Below are 13,631 nucleotides of genomic sequence, written 5' to 3' on the forward strand. Positions count from 1 at the left end.
TTTTCCTAAGCTGAACAATTCTCATCTTTTTGATGCTCCCTGTATGGAAGCTGTTCCACACCCAGGACCAGCTTTGTTGTCCTTTTCTGAACTTTTTCATCCCACTGTAGCCTGAGATGGAGCAACCAGAACTGGCCATAGTATTCCAGGTGGGGGTGCACGATGGATTTCTGTAGTGGCATTGTGATCTCTCCCACGTTAAGGCCTGACGGGGTGTGTGTTTACATTTGAGCTGGGATTCCCATGTGCATAGACAGACCCGTGCTAGCTCTGCTCCAGAAAGCATGTACAAATAGCAGCAAGGCCACAGGTACTGGTTCAGGCTAGGTGCCCTACGAGCAATCCCACCTGAGCACCTGGGTCTGTCTTCAAGCCACCGCCCATGCAGGGACACGCTGCTAGCTGGAGCAGGGCGAGGATCAAACCTCTCTTCCTGGAAGCTTGCCATGTATCACTGCTGCATAGAATCCAGAAATCTAACTCACGGCAGCTGAATAGAGGGAGAGGCCCGGAGGGCTGAGGGGCACAACTCACCCCACCTTGTGCCAGATCCCATGCTACCTGAGGAGCCCCCGGCCTACAAGCAGGAGCAGGAAGTCCTGCGAATGTAAAGGGAGAGCTTGTAATTTCAGCACCATTCTCAATACTCCGCACACAACAAGCGCGACAGCCAGGCTCTGGCTGAAGTCAAACGGACTCCAAGCACCCACAGCTCTAGCTGCTGGCTTCAGTCTCCGACCATAGGGCAGGGCTGGATCAGAGGCCACTGACCCACAGAAAAATCAGTCGGGGCGCACACAAGTGAGAAGCAAAAAAACCCCAAAGACCCAAACCCTCACTGACCTGGCCCCCGACTGAGGACACTCCCCAGGTTCCACTGCACATCAGAGCCTGGGGGGGGGGGGGGGAGGGCAGCCTAGATTTTGTGTGCTCCAGCCCTGCACCGGGGGGGTCTGCAGCACCAGTGTGGGCTCCCCAATTCTGGGCGGGGAGCCCCACGCCTCCAGGCTGATCTAGGCAAGCTGGGAGTCGCAGCCAGGCCCCGGGTTCTCCACCCCTGCTATAGGGCTTGAGAACAGTTTTGCCTCTAGCCTGGCCAAGCAGGGTCCCTGGAAGGGCTGGGTTCTGTGAGTTTGGCCCGGTCTATGTGACCAGGAGGAGAGGGGCAGAACCCCTGGGAGGGAATTTCAGTGCACACGGGTCCTTGAGTTAATTAGCAAAGAGATTATCTAGGAAGATACGTGCAGCAAAGCCAAGAACGAATCAAGTAAAGGGATTCAACTGGCTCCAGCTAAAGGAGCTCTGAAGGCTTTGCAAACAATAGAAGTTTGCAGTGTCAGGCGGGGCAGAGGCGGCCTTATCATCAGCAACCAATCTGCCCCTCCTCCTGGTGCTTCTCTTTATTGGGGTAAGAAGACATCTCTCTGGACATCTCTCCACTAAGAGACCTGCCAGCAAAGGGGAAAGGGAGCTGGGGGAGCAGGGATGGGAGCCAGCTGCAGTGCAGGCATGTTGGCTGGGCTGCCCACACTGGCCAGGTTTCAAAAGTGCTCAGCCCACGGGGCAGAGGAATTCACTGAACTCAACAGGGGTTTGATGCCCAAATCTGTAGAGCTGAGCCTGATCTTGGAAAGACTGGCCCCTGAGCAGGGTTCCCTGTAAGCTGGGGGCTCATGGGGCACTCAGGAGAGATTCCAGTGGCAACATGTGCATCCATGGTGGTGCACATCTACACATGCCTTGGTGCACATCACAAAAATTATTCCACACATCTTGCCCAGGGCCCCAGCAGTTCCCTGAGCCGCGCTGTATCTAAACTAATTGAGAGTTTTATCCATCTGACCATCCCCCTAGTACAGGGGTGGCCAACCCGTTAGAGATGAAGAGCCAAAATAGCAGTGGATAGAGTGTGAAGAGCCACGTACCGGGGGGGTGGGCGATTGGGAGTTATTGAACAAAAAAAACCAAACCAAACCAAAAAACAGACCGGGGGAAAATAGGTGCCGGTACACCTTCCCGGAGCATACCATCACAAACAAAGCACTGGGAAGGGTGAGAGGTGCAGGAGGAAGTAGAGAAGAGGATGCTGGCTCAGGGAGGGGGCTCCAGGCTGGGGAGTGTTGGGGTCAGGTGCAGGGTTGGGGTGCTGAGCAAGCTGTAGACTTGTGGCTGTGAGGGTGCAGGAGTTTGGGCTGGGGTGCATGAGGGGCTCAGGGCGGGGAGGTTGGGAGTCTGATGGGCTCAGGACACAGATTTGCAGTGTGTGGAGGCTGCCGGAGTGTTGTGGCAGGAGACTGGGGCTGCAGGAGTTTGGGGATGTGAGGGACTCAGGTTTGGGGTCGGGGGGTGGTGGAGCAGGAGTGTTACGATGCTTTGGCCAGATGGGGCTTGTTGGCCAGGCTTCATTTTTAAATAAAATGTCAAACAAAATGTTTCACCGTTGTCTGTATTTATGAGGGGTGGGGAACCTGTTTTGAGTCGGGGCCACACAAGTGAGCTCCAAAAACACCCAAGCCTCACTAATGTGGCCCCTATTGTGCTGGTTGGGGTAGGAGGCAGGGTGCTGGGGCAGGTACTCATGGGGTGGGGGGGGGGACAGACAGAGCTGGGGCCAGTACCTGGAGATCCTGGTTCTCAGGAAGCATGCTGGCTGCTCTGCCCCATCCCTCTCCCAGGCACCCCCCCCCCCACTCTAACCCAATCCCTCCCCTCCCCCCCATTAACCTTATGGCCAGGTCCCAGAGCTGTTGCTGGTGCCACGCCAGACCCAGAGTCCTCGCCACTGCCTGCACTTAGCAGCCGGCTGTTAGCACATGCAGGATATGACAGCGTGCTGGGGATCAGGAGCTGCAATTTTTTTTCAACTCATGAGCCAGAGGTTGGCCCCCGCTGCACTCGATGCTTCAAATCCAGCTCAGACCCCAGCAAGGTCACATCTACACTTAACTCTGCCACTGTCACAACGTTGGTTGGGATGATTTTCTTTTAATGACATTTTTATGCAGACTAGACGGCTGAAATGGAGACGTCCACCAGCATGGCAGCCAGCTTACATCAGGGCTACTGTGGCTTTGAGTGGTGGGCTCTCCAGCCTGCTCCTCAAACAGGGTCCCAAGCTGAGCTCAGTGATGCCCTTTGGATTCTTGATTTGATCCTGACCTGCATCCCCATCCCAGGCCAAGTGGACAGGTCTTCTGCAGCCACCACCGAAATAGATTGGGTAGTAATAAACTCCCTCTTAAGTGCTCCCCCCACCTATGTTTAAATCATGGAGGCGGCCAGGGAACAAAAGGGGGAGGGGGAAATAGGATTAAGTTGCTGTGTAAGCGTGCAGCTCTCCTCCTCTGTGCACCTTGGAAGTGAGGGCAGGAGGCAGAGCATGCAGCGTCTGTAATAGCTGTTCAGTCCATGCCTGCTTTCCTGTCACCTGATAGCATCAGGAGCTGCTCTTCTCAGCTTGGGAAGGCCGAGCAAAGAGCTGACACTGCTCAGAAGTGGCCAAGCTAAGTGTGGTGCAGGGGGCAAGTGCTGGAACAATTGTTGACATGTCAGTCAGAGGTCATCCCATGAGACAGCAAAAATGGGGAGGGGATACAAGACTCCCATTGAGACTTGATCCCCATCAGGCACAATAAAATGCATCCCCCTTCTATAGTTATAGGCCAAATCCTTTGTTTAGCAGAGGAAATAGGTGCCTCATCTAGGATCCTAAATCCACCTCTGGGCACCTACATTCATTACTACACTTAAGGTGCACAGTACACGTTAGACCCAGGAAGCAAACCTGGCCTCCCATGTTGCTTTCAGGGAAGAGTGGCAGCACCCAGGGTTATAGTGCTGGGGGGAATATTGGTTCCCCTGCTCCCCCCCCCCCTCCCCAACAGCTACAGGCCCAGACTTCCTGCAAGGCCCCATCTCCAGCATTAGAAAGGAAATCTATCTCCAAACTCCTGTGTGTGAAAGGGATATGTTGAGGCCTACCCAGAATGTCAAATGAGCACCAGTTTAATTGTAAGTGTAAAGGAAAGGCAACATTGTCGGATACAGGAGATAAAAATAACAAAATTTGAATGAATGATCAACAGTAACCCCGCTTATAGGGAAGTAAGTAACTTAGACAGCAGTATGCAACAGAAGTGCTGATTACCCCAAAGGGAGCAGATGTAAGTTTTTGTAAGGGCAGAATGCGACAACAAAAATCTAACATCAGCAATTGTCAGGCGAGTGGAGAAGTACCAAAATACAGCATACAAGGTTGGTTGAAACAGACCAAGAATGGACAGGCTGCGAATCCAAAAAGCTAGGTCTGATCAACCAGGGCTCCCTCCCTGGCGCTGAATCTCGCTGCCGCACATAAGCTCCGAAAGGGGAACGAACACCGGTCATAAGTTGCAACGAAAAACCCAAAGAAAGGAAAAACAAAGAATATCTCCTGAACCTAAGCAATGCCTCTATCTTTCTTAACATGAGTATTATATATTTGTTAACTCCATAAATTGTTTAAATGTAAATCAGGAGGGTATATCTGTAGAAGTTATTCCTTCCTTTTTTTTTTTTTTAAACTGTACTGTTTTTCCACTTTTTCTTGGTATATTGTATTGTCTTAAAGATTTTTTTTATTTACTTTATAATTAGCTTTCCATTTAAATCAATTCAGTATTTTTGATTCTTTTGTTTGACCCTAAAAAGTATTCCTGTCTGTGGTTTCAAATCCTTTAAAGAAGGAAACCCAGTGCTTTGGGGAGTACATGAAAATCTCCCCCCCCCGGGGAGAGAACGCCACCCTTACCACACTGGATTGACTTGGGTAAAAGTGGTAAATGCCTCCCCAGGCTTTCAGACAATCCACAGCAGTGGTGGATTGTAACATGAACAGCAGGGGGCAATCCTGGTGGACATTTACCAGGGGTTTTACCCCATGTTCATCACCATCGCTGAGCTTGTAAAATCCACAGCAGGGCTAGTCTCGTCCCCACTACTGCACAGCGCCATGAAATGAGAATACCCCATTCTCATTTCAGCTTTACCGGTTCATTGATCAGTAACACCCCTTAGGCCTTTTCTATAGAACCACTACCACAACGGCAGCCCCAGGCCTGCAGCTGTACCAAGGCTATACGCCTTCCTAGCAAATGATTTGTTTCCTTCCCCTGCTGCCGTGGATTTTGCTCCTGTAACGTTCAGCTAGAAACCTGCTTGCCCATCACCACGTGCAATGCCAGAAAAAAAAAAAAAACAGCAAGTCATCCCTTGGGTCAAGAGATAAGGGACCACTTGGCTCTTACCCGCGGCCCGGCTGACATCACTTGGCATCGTTCATGCTTTGGAGACACGTTTTAGTTTGGGACACAGGCAGTGGCTTTATTTCAACAGTTGTGGCAGCTCAGTCCCACAGGGCTGCCCGGCTCACCGTGCTCCAGGCACAAAGTCACGCAGTTTAGCCCAGCCACCGTGACACTAGCGCAGGCAGGCGAGGGTTGAGCAAGCAGCACTGTACCGGCCCAGTCCCAACAACTCACCACTTCAGTCCAGCCAGGGGAGAGGGCCAAACCAGAGTGTGCTGCAACCCTGGAGCAGACAGCCATGCCCTGCCAACCCCACAACACTGTGGGGCAAGTGCCAGGCCAGCTCCAACCAAAGCCACCCCATTGCTGCCAGCCCCAGACTACTGCCCGTCACCACTGGCCAGATGCATTTACAAACAGGCTCCTGCTCAGAAGGTTGAGAACCACTGGTCTAGCTCACTTAGCAACAGAGCTGGGAGCAGACGCAGACCACAGGCCAGTCAGATATCTGATTAGCAGCTGAAAGTATGGACAGAAGAGTCAGGCAGTGCTGCACTTGTCATTTCCTGATACTGCCTAGACCAGACAAGGTCTGGGGGAGGGGGAACAGGGATTTTCTACGCAGGCCGACGTTTGCTTTAGGACGCACTGATGGAGCTTGTAGGAGGGACTGAAAGTTGGAGGCAACAGTCCAGTGTCAGCTGTTTCTTGGGTCCACTTTGATCTGAAACGATAAAGTCGCTATTGAGTGACGTGTACGCCTTGGCTCCCAACTACACCATCAGATAGTTTTAAACCGAACCCAACTGCTTTTTTAGTGATGGTGCCTGGCCTCAGCCCCATATCCGCAGGATTCATCCAACAGTCACCATCTATCAGGAGTCATCATGGACCAGGCAGTTATGCAGGGCTTGTGTGTGGCTCTGCATTGCACTAGCACTAAGTTCCTGTTACTCTGTTTCTGCAGCAGCCAAACTAGTTCCTCATGACATTTCTGCCTCTTGTGTCAGGGAATAAAGCCTCCCCATCCTGCCCCACTACCAAGGCAGTCACACTTCAGCAGTGTGACGCGGGCACCACTTGCTTTGAGTAGAACATTCCCACTCAAAGATACAGGGTGTGATCCTCAGCTGGTGGAAATTTGAGCGTTACATGAAAATCAATAGTGCTAAGCGGACTTTCAACAGCTCCCAAGGCTGCTGCCTGGAATCGGCCTACAGATGCAGTTAACTTCAGAAACCCTTCAGATGATGGAAGGCCAGCCACTAAGATGCCATGGGCCCTAGGGACATCGGCCCCAGAAAGCAGTCAGTTAATGAACAAGCGTTTTGAAGCTCTTACCATTTTCTACGATTGGGGGGAGGTTTATGTTTTAATACCAGTCAGTCAGAGTGAGTAACTCAATGGAGTTTGTCAGCTCTGCGTGGTAAGTCCCTAACCCATAAAAAGTGAGTACTTGGAAGCTTACTTTTCCCATCCACAGGTCTGTCTCACGTTCTAGCCTCTTGGGAGACCCAGCACGTTCCACCACGTGGCAAAACCATAGTTCTGCTTAGCAGCAGCAGCAGCAGCAGCAGCTTCTTCCACTTAGCAAGAAATCCCTGCAAACGGCAAGAATGTAACTGGAATTTGAGCTGAAGTGCTCCAGCCCGTATGTACAGAAACATGCACTAGCTCAGCAGGAATACAGCCAGAACATCAGCACCGTGGAAATTCTACGAGGGGAGAGGAAGCCATCAGCAGAAACTGCTCTGGTTGGGATCATTCTGGCCTGAGCAGTCTAAGCACCCTCCCTCACCAAACTTTGCAGATCTGCCTTTCACCCAGGGCTTTGCAGATGAGTTGCTGTGTTGCAAGCCAGCCTCTCTCTGCAGGACTGTTCTAGCAGAGGATGAAACCAACTTGACATTTTACTTTCCCTCCTTTTTGACCATGAGATCGGTGTTCAGATCTGATGGGAAAGGGATCTGGAGGTGAAGGCAGCTGCACTACTCTGATGCAAGTTGTCAATCTCACCTTGCATGATAGCTGCTCTGTGTCCACATTCCAGCCAACAGGCCGACATGCTCAGCAACCGCTCTGGATTGACCCGTGTCTCCAGATGAGCCCTGGGAAAACAGATTTGCACCAACATTCTCACACTTGGTGAAGAACAGGGCTACAGATGCCACAGAACTAGGAACGTGCACAAGGAAGGGCCAAGAAAAGCACCACCCCTATGAGGCCAATGTCCTATAAATGGGAACATCCCAGCCAACCTGATGAAAGCTTATAGGAGAGACAAGTGACAGCCACAACCACACAGGGCTCAGCTGACAAAGTCCCTCCTCCTTGCTCTTGCATGTAGTTGGAGATCCTGTGGCCACTTCATTGAACCACAGCTCTTGGTTTTACATGCAGTCCAAATGTTTTAGCAGCAGGGGGATTGGGAGATAAGAGGACAGTGTGGTGTAGTGCATGGGACTGAAATTTAGGAGACCTGGTTCTAGTCTCAGATCTGTCACTAGGCAAGTCCTTTCCACTCTGCCTCTTTAAAATGGGAATACCACCACCATCACCAAATGCATTAAGCACTATTGATAAAAGCACTGTATGGCAGCTGGGTGCTATGCCATACAGGTTGTGGGGAGAGAACTGAAACAGTACTGGTAGGGGATCTGTGCCTGCAGAGACAACAAGGGGCTACCCCATGGATTGTGAACCTGAACATGTGTGGGCCAAGAAGTGTCTTTAGAACACCAACTAATTGCAAATCTTGGCTAGTGGTTTCTTTGCCATTTAGCATTTTACCTACAATCCCCCACAGGCCTCGCTGTTTCTGCTCAGACAATCACCAGCATCACAAAGAGAACATCTTGCACTCACCGGCTGGGCTCTGGAGTGGGCAGAGAGGCAGTTGTCAGCCCATTATCCCACTGCAATATCCATCTGCTGGACACCAAGTCCTACTAGAACAGGAATCAGCCTCTTAGAAAAAATAAAGCAAATAACTGTCATTGCACGTCCCTCTCCATTCCCCTTTCAGAAAGCACACACCATGACCTCTGCATGGTCCCACATGGCATTCGACAGCAGCTTCTCTGCCAGAAGATGGGACCAACCATTCAGGCTGAATCAATGAGCAAGCTTTATGAATGCCAAGTAGCTCCAGAACCTCCCCTTCCAAAGGGCAGAGAAGCTTGAAAATCAAGTTCAAGATAGCCCTGCTAGTCTATTTACAGACTTTAAGGTCAGAAGGGACCAGTATGATCATCTAGTCTGACCCCCTGCACAGTGCAGGCCACAGAATCTCACCCACCCCTCCTAGAATAATCCTCTCACATATGTCTCAGATATTGAAGCCTTCAAATACTTTGAAGGCCCCAAGATGCAGAGAATCCTCCAGCTGTGATCTGTACCCCATGCTACAGAGGAAGGCGAAAAACCTCCAGGGCCTCTGCCAATCTACCCTGGAGGAAAATTCCTTCCTGACCCCAAATATGGCGATCAGCTAAACCCTGAGCATGTGGGCAAGACTCACCAGCCAGACACCCAGAAAAAAGTTCTCTATAGTAACTCCTATCATCCCTCCATTGACCTATTTCCCACTGATAATGAATGGTCAATTAGTTACCAAGATCATGTTATCTCAGCAAACCATCCCCTTCATAAACCCATCTAGTTTAATCTTGAAACCAGATAAATCTTTTGCCCCCACTACTTCCCTTGGAAGGCCGTTCCAGAACCTCACTCCTCTAATGGTTAGAAACCTTCGTCTAATCTCAAGTCTAAACTTCCTACTAGCCAGCTTATATCCATTTGTTCTTGTGTCCACATTGGTATTAAGCTTAAATAATTCCTCCCCCTCCCTGGTATTTATCCTGCTAATATATTTAAAGAGTGCAATCGTGGTCCCCCCCTTTAGACAGAGGCCCCACTGCCACACTTAGACACATTGGAGAGGCAAAGCTTGTGCATCTGTCACCTAGCACATGTACTTTCCTGCAATGTTGCTGAACAGTTACAATGGTTCAAACTGAACAGCGACCGTCAAGGAAAATAGGTCACTTTTGGCTCCTTTTTGACCACATCAGCCACATGAGACAGACGCAGCTTCGATAGGGCCGTGGGAACATCAGAGGGGGTCATTAACAAGACATGGCCAATCATTGCTAGCTTCTTTAACCACGCTCCTAGTAGCTGTCTCCACAGCAGTAAGTTAACTGAGCAGAACCCATGTCTTCCTGGAGACAAGGTCAGCAGATGGAGCTTTTGAAAGCTCCATAGTAGACTAAGGGGAAGCAGGGAGTCACTTACAGCACAAGGAAAGCCAGTGAAAGCTCTGCTAGTCCCATGCTTGAGGGGTTCTGGCATCTCCAGGCTCGTCTCAGTCCAAAGAGACACCACGCAAGATCTGGAAGAGAGGAATGGCAGGATTAGGCCAGGTCTACATGAGGAGGAAAGCAGAACTAAGGAGGACAACCCCAGCTACGTGAGTTAGTCCATCTTACCATGGGATCCCTCCCCCCGAAGGCCAGGGTTCCCTGTAAGGCGAGTACTTGGGCAGCTGACCAGGAGATTCAGGTAAACATGCTGGTAGCATGTTTCTATTGGTGGGTGGAGTTCCTAAAATTTATTCTGCACATGAATACGAAAAATTGGAGGGAACACTGCTGGGGGGGGGGGGGCAAGACAGGAGAATGATCAACCCCCAGGAGACCTATCTTCAGTGTCCATCTCAGTAAGTGAAGACCTTAGGGAGGATAACATTGATTTTTTATTTTAAATTGGATTTTAACTGTTACTTATGTTTTCTACACATTTCCCCACATACTGTATTAAAGGCTCGTTTTGTTGAATACATTTCCTATGCGGTTGTGTTCAATTAAATATCGGTAGCCATCCTAACACAGCCTGATGCAAACCACGTGCAAAGTTAGTCATTCAGCACTTTCTATTGAGTTGTAAGGGGTTAAGCAATAAGGACGCGTGTGTCTTTAGGAAGAGACAGAAGTACAAATCATCACCCCACCCTGGGCAAGGCCTCACTGCACAAAGCCCAGGAAGCACAAGCATGGGCCTACTAACAGCACATTGGTAAGGGACCTTTCCTGTTAAATGCTCAGCGACCTTGCTACAGCTGAACATAAGCGTGAATTTTGCTTTGATCGGGGCAACCGCCCTTTGTTCTGCCTCTAGTCACTTTACCACTTATGAGTCTTGTATATAATCCCCCCCCCCAGAGCACCAGTCTTCCCTGAAAGACGAAAATTCAGGCCTGCCTCCATATAAGCCCATCTAACCCAAACGCCAATTTTCACACATTCCTGCACCACGCCTCCTTCCCTCCCCCCCAACCAAACTGCAGGGGCCAGAGTCCCACACTGCACCCCCATGCTGCATGAACGCCCTGGTTAATTGCCAGCATGTAGCCGAAGCCCATGGGGGCCATGGCACACAAGCCAGCTGAATCACACTCGTGCAAAGCCGCTGAGTGCAGAACCGTATCACGGCTGCAACCCCCCCTCCCCCAATCTGAGTCACCGCCCCAGCGCTGCGGAGAACAGAGATACCCGGCCCGGCGACTCCTCGTGTTTCAGCGCCCACAAAGTAGCTCCGCAGCAATATCGCAGCTCGACCCCGCCCCGCGGAATCCGAAGGAGCCCAGGGTAAAGTCTCGGGGGGCAGAGCACCCAGGCAGCCCCCAGGGAGAGAGGATGGCAGCGGATTGCAAGCAGCCCCGGGCCTTACCTGCTCCCCGGTGCCCCCAGCAGCGCCAACAAAGCCTGCAACGGAAAAGAGCGAATAGCTTCCGAGCCTTGCCTTTTAAGGGGCAGCTCTGCCCTCAGCGGAACCGCTGATTGGCTCCTGCGTGAGGGCCTCCCCCAAAGCCTCCTGGGAGTTGTAGTTCAGCTCTCTCCTCCTCTGCATTCCAAACAAAGTTTGGAATGGAAATCCATCAACCATACGAAGAATCGTCCTCTGCAGTCACCCAGCCTGCCCGGCCACGGAGTTATCGGCGGGGTTATCGCCTCCCCCTGCTGACCCCCCACTACCTGCCGGGAACCACCCCCGTGCCATCGTCCTTCTCTAGCTGGCCAGCCCGACAAGGAACAAGACGCTGAATTAGGAAGCTCCCCAGTGCAGGCGGCCTGTGCAATCTGAATCCACCCCTCCCCTATGCAGCCGGAGACCGTCTTGCTCTTTCCTCCCTAGGTCTCCTGCCTCCTTCGGTTACCGTGATCATCTTCACCGATTTAGGGAGTTGTCCTGCTCGCCACCCCCTAATGCCAACCCTGCACTTACAACCCCCCAGAACCTGTCCCATGGCCCACTTCAGAGTCACAAACCCTAGGGGTATCAGAGGGGTAGCCGTGTTAGTCTGAATCTGCAAAAGCGACGAGGAGTCCTGTGGCACTTTATAGACTAACTGAAGCGTAGGAGCATAAGCTTTCGTGGGCAAAGACCCACTTCGTCAGATGCATGACAAACCCTAGGTTGAGACACACAGTATAAACAGCTGAGAGTGCAATTTTAGACTGACTTACCTAGTGCTTTGTACGTACCCTGTTGTAAAACTAAGCAAATAGCTAGATAAGTTGACATACTTACTGGAAGACCTCGGCATACCACTGAGAACCACTGCCCAGGGACACCTGAACACCCACCCAAATGATGCAGTGAGGCATTGCCTCTTTCCTCTCCACTGGGGTGTGTTCAACCTACATGGGAGGAGGGAAGGGAAGAGAGGGACTGCTATCTTTTCAGAGTTCCCTATCAGTCAATAACCATGTCATCAAGTGCCAGCAATGCCCTTCTGCCATGTAAACTGGTCAAACTGGACAGTCTCTATGACAAAAGGACACAAGTCAAACATTTGAAATGGTAACACTCATAGAATCATAGGACTGGAAGGGACCTCGAGAGGTCATCGAGTCCAGCCCCCCGCCCTCAAGGCAGGACCAAGCTCCGTCTACACCATCCCTGACAGATGTCTATCTAACCTGTTCTTAAATATCTCCAGAGAGGGAGATTCCACCACCTCCCTTGGCAATTTATTCCAATATTTGACCACCCTGACAGTTAGGAATTTTTTCCTAATGTCCAATCTAAACCTCCCTTGCTGCACTTTAAGCCCGTTACTCCTTGTCCTGTCCTCAGAAACCAAGAGGAACAAATTTTCTCCTTCCTCCGTGTGACACCCTTTTAGATATTTGAAAACCGCTATCATGTCCCCCCTTAATCTTCTTTTTTCCAAACTAAACAAGCCCAGTTCATGAAGCCTGGCTTCATATGTCATAAACCTGTAGGGGAACATTTTAACCAGAAGAAAACACACACTCAGCTCCCACTTTCCTGACCAATTGTACTAACCACCAAAGGTATCCTCACAGAACATACATGCTACAGCTACACTGCCCAGTCTTGCGTAAGAACATATGCACATGAGGCATGGTGATATTCAGCACCATGCCTCATTTGCATACTTAATGAGACACCTTTTTTGCAAGGGGCTTTTGTGCAAGAAGGAGCAGTCTACACAGCTCCTTCTTGCGCAAAAAACCCCTCTTGCCAAGAGCCACTTATCAGGCACTCATCAGGCAGAAAGGCTCTCATGCAAAAGGGAGTTTTTGCACCAGAAGGAGCAGTATAGACTGCTCCCCCTTGCACAAAATGGCAGCTTAAGTATACAAATGAGGTGTGGCCTCATTTGCATATGTTCTTGCACAAGACTGGGCAATGTAGACATAGCCACAGATTCTTAAATCCAGCACAGCAATCATAGCTGAGGACAACATCATTTAACTGGGCAAGTAAAGATTATGGAGGGGAGATACATGTACATGCAGAGTATATAAAGGTCCTCTATTTCAGTGTTTCTCAACCTTTTTTTTTAAATAAAGTACCCCCAGTACCTACAGTTTTCAGACACAAAATTTTTTCTACCATTGCAACACATTTGTTTAAACAACTTAATTGTAGCCGGGTAGGCGATGACATTTTTGGGTGTAAAAAGTACAAAAATAATAAAGCACTATAAAACTTAAAACAAAAATTCAGTTTTTTCCAAATTTCAGTTGCATTGATGTACACTACCCCTCCGCCCCCGACATCTCTCGAGTAACCCTAAGGGTATTCGTTTCACTGGTTGAGAAACACTGCTCTATTTCTCACTGTCACTCATTTTAAACTACACTGAATACAGTTGTCCCATGAAACAGCATGTCATATCTACTATTTCCATTGCACTTGGTAAAATACACAGATCTGTATTCGAATGATGGAAACAGTCTTGTCATAATGGCAGGTGGCCTGAAGTACCTAATTTTTGCTGAACATTTCTGCACCAACATGACTGAGGAGTAA

At 50.2% G+C, this 13,631-nt stretch overlaps 1 long non-coding RNA gene and 3 other non-coding genes across 4 annotated transcripts; all 4 read right to left on the reverse strand.

Moving 5' to 3' along the window:
- Nucleotides 1-3,989: 3,989 nt before the first annotated feature.
- LOC102456672 (uncharacterized) lies at nucleotides 3,990-11,133 on the reverse strand. Its single transcript, XR_331262.4, has 6 exons — nucleotides 11,016-11,133; nucleotides 9,582-9,678; nucleotides 8,151-8,252; nucleotides 7,302-7,393; nucleotides 6,754-6,886; nucleotides 3,990-6,009 (listed from the first exon to the last, which is right to left on the reverse strand). It is a non-coding gene; the product is annotated as an uncharacterized LOC102456672 (long non-coding RNA).
- LOC112546865 (small nucleolar RNA SNORD99) lies at nucleotides 6,111-6,182 on the reverse strand. Its single transcript, XR_003090579.1, has one exon. It is a non-coding gene; the product is annotated as a small nucleolar RNA SNORD99 (small nucleolar RNA).
- On the reverse strand, nucleotides 7,553-7,685 carry LOC112546862 (small nucleolar RNA SNORA44). Its single transcript, XR_003090577.2, has one exon. It is a non-coding gene; the product is annotated as a small nucleolar RNA SNORA44 (small nucleolar RNA).
- LOC112546861 (small nucleolar RNA SNORA16B/SNORA16A family) lies at nucleotides 9,255-9,394 on the reverse strand. The gene has a single exon (XR_003090575.1). It is a non-coding gene; the product is annotated as a small nucleolar RNA SNORA16B/SNORA16A family (small nucleolar RNA).
- Nucleotides 11,134-13,631: the final 2,498 nt, after the last annotated feature.

This window comes from Pelodiscus sinensis, chromosome 26 (genome assembly GCF_052426305.1).
Source record: "Pelodiscus sinensis isolate ZL-2025 chromosome 26, ASM5242630v1, whole genome shotgun sequence".
Classification (NCBI taxonomy): domain Eukaryota; kingdom Metazoa; phylum Chordata; order Testudines; family Trionychidae; genus Pelodiscus; species Pelodiscus sinensis.